Here is a 13,749-nt window from a genome sequence, read left to right as displayed (position 1 = left end):
ATATATATATAAATAGAAATAAGAGAGCAGACCTGTGGTTGCCAAGGAGGCGAGAGGAGGAAGTGGGATGGATGGGGAGTTTGGGATTGATAGATGCAAACTATTCCATTTAGAATGGATGGGCAATGAGGCCCTGCTGTACAGCACAGGGAAATATATCCAGTCTCTTGGGGCAGACCACGATGGAAGATGGTATGAGAAAAAGAATGACTAGGTCACGATGCTGTACAGCAGAAATTGATGCAACACTGTGAATCAATTCTACTCTAATAAAAAATATTGAAAAAAAAAGAAATAAAATAACCAGCATAATTAACATATAGAAACATTAACTTCTAATCCCCTTGCCTAATATCATTGACTATTCAATACTCTCATTAAACTGAAAATTTAGCTACTATCGAAAATTATGGCTGTTCTTCCACCACTGTTCTACCTGTATTTTGATGGGTAAATACACAGGTATGTCCACTCCTGTGGGGATGGCTGTCATTGACAGTAAGCTACTTTTCTTTCCTTACAGGTGAGGGTTGATGCCTGGCATTGGCTATATAGCTGGCAAGGAGCCAGGTGACACTGTTTGCTTTTGATCCTCTGAGAATCGTTTCATGACTTTTTTTTTTTTTTTTGCTATTTCTTGGGCTGCTCCCGCAGCATATGGAGGTTCCCAGGCTAGGGGTCCAATCGGAGCTGTAGCCACCAGCCTACGCCAGAGCCACAGCAACGTGGGATCCGAGCCGCATCTGCAACCTACACCACAGCTCACGGGCAATACCGGATCATTAACCCACTGAGCAAGGGCAGGGACCGAACCCACAACCTCATGGTTCCTAGTCGGATTCGTTAACCACTGCGCCACGACGGGAGCTCCCCTCGTTGCTTCTAAAGCAAAAGGTGCCCGTGCAGTTCAGGAGATGCAAATATACTCATTATGAAATGTTGGACTTGCAGCTACTCAGAACACTGTAAGATTCTTGATAAAAGATTTGGTCAACGCCATAGCTGAACCTAACACAACATTTTAAAGCAACTTATACTGCAACAAAATTTTTTTAAAGAATTTTAAAAAAAAGATTTACTTGGTAAATTCTATTTTAAGTTCTGACTCCAATAAACAATTCAGGTGAAGCTAGTTCTTTTTCATGTGCGTGCATGCAAGTGCGTGCGTGCGTGCGTGCGTGTGTGTGTGTGTGGCGGGGGGTGGGGGTGGGCATTGGCTTTTGTTTTAAATTCTGTGCACCAGCCCTGAACCCAAGGGGAAGCGACAATCGGCACACTGGTCCATATCCACGGCCAAGAGGGAGAGCATTTCTTCAGGATTAATGACCGGGCTTTGTTTCATATCAAAGTAGCAAAACTCCAGCTAGCAATTAATCCCAAGAAAATGCCCTGACCCTTATTATCGATTTTTGAAGCTGAGGGAAAAAAAATACACCTCCCATGATTTACTTGTATATGCAAAGGTTCCATTTATTCTTATTAGTAGTCACAATGACATACTCTGGGAGGGCTCTTGCGACACGGGCTCCCTGCCCTGAAGGTTCTTTACATGGAACAGGGAGAAGAGGAAGTACACGGATTTGCATTGACTTCCCATGGGGGTTCCACAGGCAGGGGTATTTTTTTTTTTTTTTTTTTTAGCATCTCTGAGGGTAGAACAAGATCTCACTGAGAATGGAATGTCTGAGGAATTACTGCCCTGTACATGGCCAATCAGATTTCCTGAATAATTGCTCAACATTCTTTTTGCCTTATTACATTGTGTATCATTTTAATTTCCTCCAGGTAATCACATGACAGATCTCTCATGCACATAAGGCGCTCGTTTTCTTCTGTACAACAGCTATAAACAAAGGACTACATGCTCAGCAGAAGAAAACAAAAATGGAAGAGTCAAAACATATTAAACAAGCTTAATTTGTTTGAACATATTTTATGCCCCTCATCATCCCCAGTGGTTTCCTGTTATGAAATGATGCATTTTGTTTTCAAAATTACAAACTTGAGACTAAAAAGAAGGCATTTTTACTAAGAGGTCACATTCCAAGCATATTATCCTATGTCTATTTCTTATGTGTGGCTTTTACCAGAAGAAAGACCCACTTTGTGTGCTTTTATATTTTAGGGCCCTGTGATGGCAAGGCCATCTTGAAATTCTTTTCAAAGAATCTGCTACTTGACAAAATCCTGTGAAACACCCCGCCAATCAGGCGGTCACTCTGTCTATAGAACACAAGTTAAATTTTGTGACTTATGATTTTCCCATGAGTTTGGCTTTTGAGCTTAAAAGTGTATGACTATTTAGGGTCTCTTACAGGATCATTGTTTTGTTTAGGACACAGAGGGTTTCTTGAAATAAGAAGAAATAGGCAACAACTGTTCAACTCGGGGAAGTCACCTTCCAAAACGAGAAGCAGCCCAGGTTGAGATCACGTTACCTGATCACAGCAGCGGCTTTCGCCAGCAGTTACCAGCACTTCCAATGTGCCAGGAACTCTTCTAAGGTACTTGGCATTTATTAACGCGTCCTTGTAAAACAAACTTGTATTTTTTTTTTATTAGCCAACCTAAAATGTGGATCTCAATTCCACCTTTTATCAAACATCGATGAGACTAAACTTCATCCATGAGACAAGCTGGATGGGTCAGTGTATATGCGTCTATCCTCTTCTGTTTTAGATTTCCTGTAGAACCTAAATAATTGTTATGTCAACAAGAGATGTAGAGGTTTTTTAAAAATTTCACATAAAATAAGCAGTTACTTATGAACCACTTTCAATTAGACATGTAACACAACTCCCTTTAAAACAAAGACGATGGTGCAGAGAAGGACAAATTGCCCATAATTCACTGGTTTTAAGCCTTGGCTTTGGGGAGTAGGGTTGGATGCAGGCCCCAGTTCTGTTACATTGTACAACTTTCAGCAAATAATTAGCGACTTTAAGCCTCAATTCTGGATATGCAAAACAAATAAAATAGCACCAACTTCTGAGCCTTCCTCTGAGATGTAAGTCAGTTTTAATGTAGGAACAGAAGCTGGACCATTGTAGATGCTCAATAAACTATGTTCCTTATTGCTTTTGAAAAATAAACACTGTGACACTTTCAGTTTTACCTTTTATCACTGGGTACATGTAACTTGGAATCCTAATATTGTCTTCATTTTTCTGTATTTCTAAACCAAAGTTTCCCAGTTCTAAGAAGTTCTTACATTTCGAACTCCAAAGATTAAGACCACTCATCTCAGATTCTCTTTGGGGCTCTAGGATACTGATTTGAGAATCGTCTTCCTTGGAGCATCCTGGTTCTTCAGAGACGCTTTACAGGCAGTTGAGGACAGTAGTCAGATATCACCCAGCAGGTATGGGGTTTGGGAATTCCCTGCAAGGACTCTATTTCTTTTAATGATACCTTTGGTGAGATGAGGTAGTAACCCAAGTCCCACCAAGCATGACTGCATTCCTTTGCAATGACACAGTCTAGTAAAAAAAGGCCAGGCTCTAAAGACAGCCACAGAGGGTGGGCACTGTGGTTTGCACACTTCCTGGCTAATGGATGTAGGGAAACTATCTACTTGCTCAAAGTGTCAGTTTCCTCATCTGCAGAATCAAGTTGCTAAGACTCACCTTTTTGGTTCTCTGGGAAGAATGGAAGGGAGAAATTATATAAAGTTCTTGGCATTTCGTAGGTCTTGGCATTCCTTCACTGTACACTAAAATCACAATTATTTACAAAGTCTGTTGTTATAGTCACACAGGCATATAAATGTATATATACATATACAAACACACATGTATTTATGAAACAGAAACAAGAGACAACATTACTTTCCTAGGGAGTGGATACGTGGCTTTTCAGGCTAAGAAACATAAAGAGACATGAAAGAATGAATGAAAGAATGACTTTGTTAATGAAATTTTCTGAGGATCAAACTGAATGGTATTGATTCAGTCAAGCATGGCAAAGCCCTCTCAAATAAGTTACTTTTCAAAGTTACACATTTGTTCAAAAATTGTACATAATTGGAAACATAAAACATTTCCAAAGTTCTAAGCATCCTGTCCATCATTATTAGCTGTGTACACCTACCCATCATTAGACTTAATCAATTTTATTCCAAAGATGCATCTTGGAGCCCAAATGAAATGGTAGTCTCTAAATCAGAGGTATATTTTCTTTGTAGTATCAATTTCTAGTTAAAGCTGAATTCCTTGTTAGTTCCATTTGTACAGTAGATGTTAATTATTTTTAGATAATACAGTGCTATGTAAGTATCACAAATGAGCTTGAAATTCCAAGTTGAAAGTAAGAAATTTGGTTCTTGTTTATCAAGAGAGCCATATGTTCCATGAGTCTGTATGAAAGTGACTACTGAGTTGTTTTCAAGGGGACAGGACCATCCCTGGGGACACTTAGGATATTTGTGGGGACATTGCTGGTTGTTACAATGATTAGAGGAGTGCTGGTAGCATTTAGCGGGCAGAAGGCAGAGACTTAGTCATCACTACTCTGTGTTCAGTCCTGCCCTACAAGGAATTGCCTGTGTATCATCCGAGTTCTTTTAGCCTTGCTGGAAATTCATGGAGTTGGAAATCTGCTCATCTGAACCGAAAGGCTAGCTCAGGTAACATATGAACAGAAGTCATTGCTATTGTTGTTTTACGTTCTACATTTTTTTAAAATTCAGTTTTAATCTACATTGAATGTTCTAGGAATACAGCTGCCACATAAATTAAGATATTACTTTACTTCTCGTGGAAAATGACCATAATTTGTTTACCATTTTAGAAAGTCACATCACTTGGCGATATAGATCATCGATATCATTCTACATTTAAAGCTGTAGCATTCATGGCACTTCAGCTATAGGCATCTCATTTCTTTGTTGGGTCTTTTAATACTGTTGTGCTCTTAAATATTTACAAAATGAAATGCACATTATTTTACTGTAAAATACTTTCTTATATACCTTTATATCATACTATAGCTTTGTATTAAAGGTTTCATTGCATTTTTAGGCAGCTTGTATTTCCATGAATTTTATTTCAGGATGAGAAAGGAGGAATTACTAAATAATTTTTTTTTTTTTTTTTTTTTTTTTTAGGGCAGCACCCATAGCACATGGAGGTTCCCAGGCCAGGGGTTAAACTGGAGCTGCAGCTGCCAGCCTAGACCACAGCCATAGCAACACCGGATCCTCAACCCACTGAGTGAGGCCAGGGATCGAACCTGCAACCCCATGGTTTCTAGTCGGATTCGTTTCCACTGCGCCACAACAGGAACTCCCTAAATAACCATTTTTAAACAGAGTGCTGAGTCACGTGGGGCTGAGAATCACTCATACAGTCTAGATGCAGCTCTGGAGTGAGTGACATTCCTGGGTTGCAATTTAGTAACTCTGTGATCTTAGGTCCCTTAACAAGTTGAACGACAACAACCTCACCTATAAGATGGGATTAAAACGTACACACTACTACATATAAAGCAGATAACTAACAAGGACCTCTGTATAGCACAGAGAGATCTACTCCATGTTCTGTAATAACCTATAGAGGAAAAAACAATGGATGTACACATATATATAAAATGGATATATATAATGGATATATATGTATATGTGTGTCTGTGTGTGTGTGTGTGTGATTCACTTTGCTGTACCCTTGAAACTAACACAACACTGTAAATCAATTTATTCCAATAAAAATTTTTAAAAAAAGATTAGTGAAAGAACTTGCCTCACACGATTGCTGGAGAGACTACATGTGCTTATTTGCATAAGGCTTGATGCGTTCATTGAACACTGATGGAGACTGCAGTTATCATGGAGCAGTGTACTCATTACGGGCTGAGATGAATTACGCTGCTCACTTTTTCTGTATCATTTTGTTCCTGGGCTTATTGATTTACGTATTTACTTTGCTTCAAAATGATCTCTATAATGTAGCCTTCTTAAGGCGACGGTCAAGAGTGTGATGACGCTAACTACCTTCATGCAAGCTGCTGGTATTTTGCAATCCCAGTCTTTCACCATCCTGTTAGACATGAGCGATGTCACACTGGTGATTGTGGGGAAATGACAACTTGGGATGCTGTTTTCTGACTTCACGGAAGAATGGTGAAGAATGCATGTAAAAAAAAAAGAAACAGGAGTTCCCGTTGTGGCACAGTGGTTAACGAATCCGACTAGGAACCATGAGGTTGCGGGTTCGGTCCCTGCCCTTGCTCAGTGGGTTAAGGGATCCAGCGTTGTCGTGAGCTGTGGTGTAGGTTGCAGATGCGGCTCGGATCCCACGTTGCTGTGGCTCTGGCATAGGCCGGTGGCTACAGCTCTGATTTGACCCCTAGCCTGGGAACCTCCATATGCCACGGAGCGGCCAGAAATAGCAAAAAAAAAAAAAAAAGAGAGACCAAAAAAAAAAAAAAAAGAAACAAAACATTGAAGGGAAGGCTATTCTATAAGATCCTGCGGCACCTGAACCAGGGTGGTGTGGCTGGGGAGACAGGAGGAGACGTGGACTTTCATGAGCAGTACTAGAAACAGCAAATGCAAGTGACAGGACTGGGCAATGGGTTAACTTAGGATGGAAGTTGAGGAGCTCGTCCAGTTTGACCCAAATTTCTATCCTGAAAATCTGACTGAATAGGAAATCCTTAAAAAACATTAGCGTGAACAAACTGAATCCAATTCAACGGGCAAGGATAAATAGGTTCCTGACAGCCCTCTTCATAGGACTGTGTGAGGAATAAATAAGCTTAAAAAAGGAAAGTGGCTATTAGCCTCGTGTTTGGCACCAATAAGAGTTCAATAAATAGCAGCTATGATTATTATGAAATAACAACCATAATAGATAATAGGCAATAATTTACAAATAATTCAAAATAATCTCAGGAGCTGAGAATTTATCTAGTTCATTAACTTTCTACGAAAGTTTCTCTCCTCACCAGAAATAACATGATGGATACTTGCCTATTTTCCTGAACTCAGACTAATAGAAGGTTTATTTCACCTTACAATTGATGCATTTACTAAATGGTGTATGTAAGTCATACACAACTCTGTGTGGCCAAATATATATATTTGACTAACAATATAGCCGGTCACATATAACTAACATGACTCTGTAAGTCAAATATGCATATATATATATGCCTTTCTTATGCTTAACAGTAAGAACATAAATTATTTTTACCAGATTTTCTCAAAAGTCTTTGTCTTTTGAATAAATTTTTAAAATTTTATTGGAGTATAGTTGACTTACAATGTTGTATTAGTTTCAGGTGTAGAGCAAAGTGAATCAGTTTTATACACACACACACACACACACACACACACACACACACACACATCTCTCCACTCTTTTTTCCCATATAGGTTATTACAAATTCTTGAGATTTCCCTGTGCTATAGAGTAATTTTAAACATCACATTTATTTGAACATGACACTGAAAGAGGGACATGTTTTCAAAGAATTATTGTTTTTACATTTCCTCAAAAATTCTTTGTGGAGTTCCCATCGTGGCTCCGCAGAAATGAATCTGACTAGCGTCCAGGAGGATGCAGGTTGGACCCCGGGCCTCGCTCAGTGGGTGAAAGGATCCGGCGAGGCAGTGAGCTGTGGTGGAGGTCGCAGATGCAGCTCGAATCTGGCATTGCTGTGTCTGTGGTGTAGGCCACAGACTCCGATTTGACCCCTAGCCTGGGAACTTCCATATGCCGCCGGCGCGGCTATAAAAACAAAAAAGCTCTTCGTGAGGGGCATTGTAAGCAGTGTTACCATCGTTTGGTAGCAGATTAATAAATACTTTCTGATTTTGACTGCTTACGACCTTCTTGCTAAAGGATTCATTCACCCTCCTATATTTTGGATTATCTTTTAATTTACATCTAAGTCTCAAGCTACACAGTAGTTATTACTCTAGAGAATCAACATAAGGAAGAACTTGTTATAGACAGCAGGCTTTATGGAAGGAGCAGACTTTGGACTGTGCCCCAGAAGATACCTGATGCAAAGAAAACTGAAGAGAACATTCTGCTTGGCAAACGGGAGAAAGACATCATCAACATCGAGCATTCACTTTGCTGTGAAGTCTGGTCATGCTAGTGTTTACACTTGTGAGGGTGGGGAAGGTAACTGGAGATAAGAGTGCTTATTACTTAGTGACCTCTGTGATTTGAGGAAAGACACTTTCTGAAAAAAACACACAGACATTTCTTATTCATGACTGCCAATAGTTAAGGAGGATCCTATGGTGTCCTAAACCCTACCAGTCAACCCTGTGTCTGTGTCTGCTGTCACCCCCAGAGTTTAGTTAGTCATAGATGCTGTGGCTCAGGTCAATATCATCCACTCTTCTGTGCACTGACACTTTTTTAGCTCCTGCCAAATATTAAATCCTACGTTAATCATGCTAAGTTCTTTCCCACAAGAAGCTCCCCATGTAAAATAGGAGGCAGAAACACAAAGGTTTTAATGATACAGCATAACCATCATAAGCACAGGAGGAGATAAAGAACAAAGCCCTCCTAGCTACTCAAGGGTGTGCTAGGAAGACTTCATGTAGGAAGAGGCAATTGATTTGAGTTTTTGCACGAATGGTTAGTTTTTTGGATAGGCACCCAGGAATTCAAGGAGGCATACAGCACAGTGGGAAAATTGTTTAGCATATTTAGTTGCTAGAATATAAACTGCACTTATAGAAAGACCAAAAGATAAAGCTGCTTTAGTATAACACGGGCATTGTGATTTCTTTTAACAGCTTTATTGAGATATAATTGACGTACTGAACATGGCACATATTTAAGTGCACAGTAGTTAAGTTTTTTTTTAATTTTATTGAAATAGAGTTGATTTACAAGTTGTGATCATTTCTGCTATACAACCAAGTGATTCCGTTACACATATACACACATCCATTCTTTTTCAGATTCTTTTCCCATACAGATTATCACAAAATATTGATTGGGTAGGGTTCCCTGTGCTATACAGCAGGTCCCCATTGGCCAGTCATTCAATATACCACAGTGTGCACGTGCCAATCTCAAATCCCAGTTCATCCCTCCCCCGACCCCACCTGTCTCCTTTGGTAACCAGAAATTTGTTTACAGAGTCTATGAGTCTATTTCTGTTCTGCAATAAGTTCATTTGTATCTTTTTTTTTTTAGATTCAACACATGAGATATCATGTGATGTTTGTTTTTCACTGTCTAGCTTCACTTAGTATAATAATTTCTAGGTCCCATCCATGTTGCTGCAAATGGCATTATTTTATTCTTTTTTATGGCTTAGTAATATTCCATTATATATATATATATATATATATGTATCTCACACCTTCTTTATACAGCATATATATGGGTCTTGTTTTTGTATCCATTTACATTTAAGGTAATTATTGATATGTATTTGGATTTGTTGTTGATTTTCTCTGGTCCTTTATCTCTTGGCCTTTTTTCTTCCCTTTTGTTCTCTTCTCTCTTGGTTTGATGATTATCTTTAGTGTTGTGTTCGAATTGCTTCTTCTTATTTGTATGTGTATCTATTGTAGATTTTTGGTTTCTGGTAACCATGAGGTTTTGATATAGGAGTCTATATATATATATACACAAGATTGCTTTAAGTTGTTGGTCTCTTATTTGCAAATGCATTTTCAGGATCCTGCATTTGTACCCTCCTCTTCTCACAATCTGTAACTAGTTCCATCACATATTTTTTAAAAAATTAAATGAAGCTTTTCAGAGGCTCACTAGTGTTTCAAACTTTTAGTTTGTCTACATCCAGGAAACCCCCAAATTATCAAAATGAAAAGAAGACAGGATCAAGGGTCAAGGAGGCATTTGAGAAAGAGGACTAAGTCATAGCACACACACCCACATACACGCTCAGCCTTATGTGATAAATAAACTACTGTGACAGGAGAGAAGAAAATATGAGGCTTAATGGAATAAGAGTTCTTCTGAAATAATTAGATCCCTATCACCAAAAATGATCAAGAAGGAGCCAAATTTTTATCTGCCAGAGATTATAAGGAATACTCTATCTGGGATAGATTGCATTTAGTATCTAAGGTTCTACGATTGTTCAAAAACTTAAAAGCTCAGTTCAGAACATCAAATGTTTTCAGTTTTGCAGAACTTACTTCAAAGAAAACAAGCAGACTTCTATAAAAGGCTCAAATGATTCCTCGGAAATCGAATAGCTCTTACACAATAGTTAAGTTTTGATACATGTCTACACTGGTAAAACCATCCCCACGATCAAATTGGTGAACATACTAAAAAACCCCAAAGTTTTATCAGATCCTTCTGAAAACCCTTCCACCCAGCTCTTCTTATCTCCCATCACCAAACACTGATTTATATCAGTGTAAATTACTTTTTATTTTGTTGAGTTCTATAGAAATTGTGTCATGCAGCATACTCCTTTGGCCTTATATAATCTCACACAAATATGGGAAAAAATTCATCCAAGTAATTTCATGTATCAGTCGCCCTTTCCTTTTCAGTGCCCGGTAGTGCTTCATATATAGCAATTTGTTTATTCACTGATTTAATGGCCATTTCTTTTTTCCCCCCAACTTCGGCTATTATAATAAAGTGACTATGCTCATATATGTACAAGTCTTTGTATGATATACATTTCCTTTCCTCTTGAGTATTTATCTAGACTTAGAATGATTAAGTCATGTGGACAGTGCACACTTAATGTGTAACAGAGTCTACCATTCGGCACCCCCGCTAGAGGTGAATAAAGCTTCCAGTTCTTGTGCATCCTTGCCAACAGTTAGTGAAGTCCATCATTTTTGCTTTTAACCATTCTAACAGGATTGTAGCGGTATCTTATTATGGTTTTAACTTGCATTTCTCATGATTAATTATGTTGAGCATCTTTTCATGAACTTATTGGCCATTCAAAGATATGTCATCTTTGGTGAAGTGTCTGTTTAGCTCTTTTGTCTATATTTTAAAATTAGGAGACAATTAATCTTGCTTTTTGAATTTTGAATCTTCTTTCCATATTATAGATGCAAGTTCTATGTAAGATAGATGATCTACATATATTTTCTTCTAGTCTATGGCTTGTCTTCAGTCTCTTAATAGTGTGTTTCAACGAGCAATGTTTTTAATGTCAACTTCTTTCTTTTCTCTTGGTAATCATCTTTTTGGTGTCATATCTAGGGAGTCATTAAATTAGGACCTCTGGGAATAGGACCCAGGCATCGTCACTTTTAAAAGCTCTCCAAGTACTTCCAGTGTGCAGCCAAGATGGAGAACCTGTGTGCCATATTAGTGCTTCTCAGACTTTAAATATAAATTCTGATAACCTGAAGATCTGCATAAAACTGCAGATTCTGATGCAGAGGGACTGAGACAGGGCCTGGATTCTGCACTTCCAGCAATAACAACACACACAGAAAGCTGATGAGGCAGGGAGGCAGCAGCCAGGCAAAGGAGAATTGTCAGCGCTAGTTTACGGAATTTAGGAATTTTAGTTTGATTATTTTGGAATTGGGGAGCCATCAAGGTATGTATAATAAATGAATAGCACAACTGTATTTGAATTTAGAAAGATCATTCTGGGAGCAAACACGGAAGGTTGGTAAAAGAGAAGCCTTAAGTCAGGGACTATTTCGGCACATGGTCTGCAATCCAGGAGAGAAATAAAATGAAATGAACATCTCAAGTAAAGGGACGGATGTGAAAGACATTTAGGGCAATTGTGTCACTGAATGACTGTGAAGATGAGGGGAAGTATGACACCCAGAATAGCTTCGGACGCTGCATCCTTACCGTATTTTCCCATATAAGAGGAGCTGGGTTGGAATTGGGGCTGCTGCACTGGCTGACACGGATATTCAATACAGACCTATTACAGTTGAGAAGCCTTTGAGCCTTTCTGGAGTGAGAGTCAACAGATCATTGGTTAAATGGGAACGGAGCTCATGAGAAAGATATGACCTGGCAGCCTGTATTTAGAAATCAGCAGGTGTAAGGATAGTTGATGCCAAGTGCAGGAATGTTCTTGCCCATGGAAGATACAGAACATGAAAATCAAAAAAGACCCAGAAGTGACCGCTTTGGCAGTCACCAATGTCATGCTTCAGTAGCGGGAGGATCAGAAGCCTGAGTACAGTGGGTTGAGGGGTGAAGGCAAGTCTCTATCTTCAGGGTCCCTACTGACCACCTTGCAGGTAATTGTCAGATTACAAGGCTGATGGCCTCCTCTACTGTCTGCGCACCTGGGCCTGCCTTTCCCGATGCCAGCCTGAGGAATGATTCCGTTCCCCCCTCCCTCTGGCTGCTGGAAGCATTGTGGGGTGTAAAATAAGAGGACCAACTGTCACACACCCCAGATGAAAGGTGAAAGAGGGAAAGAACCTTCACGAGCACGTCTCCCTGAAGCTTGGTGCAGGAATGCTCTTTCGGCAGCTTGTTTTCTCTGTGCAATTACCTTGGCTTTCTGGCTCAGGGGCAGAACAATATTCTTTTTGGAAAAGGGCTGACCCAAATTCCAGAAGTGTCTCCCTCACCAGGTGTATTTCCATAGCTCTGCTTTTATCTTTCACGCAGCATGCCTTACCCTAGCGTGGACTTGCACACTAGGTTTGAAAGATCAAGGGCAGCCCTCAAGCCACAGCAAACGTCATCTGAAACATTTCCATTTTTGTTCTGATTGTTTGAGACAGATCCTAGAATTGCCATGTGGATATAAAATGCCAGTATCGTGTAGGAAGGGGGCTCCCAGTTGATAATTAGACCAAGCACTTGGTGGGCTTCTGGATTCCTTCTTCCTCTTCATTTCCCTCTCCTGGTATATGTCATCTTTGTGGCTTTGAAGATAACGTCTGTGAGTAAGGATGTCCTTTCATGCAGTCTTGGTAAGGGAAGGACAAAGTTCCTGTGTATTTCGTCACTATATTCCAGCCTGTCAAAGAGTGTGTAATGAGCGCCAAGGCCACTGCATCTTTAAAGGAAACTGCAAGGGAAACCCTAACCTCTCTTAATTTACATATGGTGACATTTTGCAGAAATATTGAAACATTAGCAGTGACATAATGAAATTCTGCCTATCAGCCATGGAAGGAATAATGTTACTGTAAAGGTAACCCGGCCACAGTTTGTTATCAAGAAAATATTCTTGCCAAGAAACATACATTTAGTGAAGCATGATAAGGAGGGACTTTTTTCCCCCCTTACATTTCCTCTCCTGGGCCATCCATCTTCCTCTACAGATTTACTGCGTGATCACTCCCTTCACATGCTAATTATGTGCGGGTCTGGTGAATTTGTTAGTGGTGACACTTCTGGGACCCAGTGGGACTGCAACTCATTATGTGGCAATGTCCAGATATATCAGATATTATTAGCTGTCATTAATCTGCTGCAGAAACACTTGAGTGCTAAACCAGGGAGAGAGCAGAAAAGGGTGTGCAAATGAAGTCTGAAAACAGCCCAAACCCCTAAAGGTCAAAAGGGAAATCAGCCAGAAAGGACAACCACTGGCAACGGACACCACGTTGCTCCTGATTTTTTTATCCCAGTAGCTTACGCGGTGCAGCAGGCAGAAGGCGCAGAGAAGCACCACTCAGCCATTTGCTATTTTAATACCCCTTGTGGCCATTTCACAGGCACTAACCTTTTCCTGTAATTATGTACAATTACACACATTATCTGTTATCTCATCTGAACCGCAAAGAAACACCAGAGGTAGGCACTTGACCACGGGGCATATTTCAGCTCCAGTTTTGCA

This window comes from Sus scrofa, chromosome 7 (assembly GCF_000003025.6).
Source record: "Sus scrofa isolate TJ Tabasco breed Duroc chromosome 7, Sscrofa11.1, whole genome shotgun sequence".
In the NCBI taxonomy this organism is placed as follows: Eukaryota; Metazoa; Chordata; class Mammalia; order Artiodactyla; family Suidae; genus Sus; species Sus scrofa.
This window is presented reverse-complemented; position numbering follows the sequence as displayed.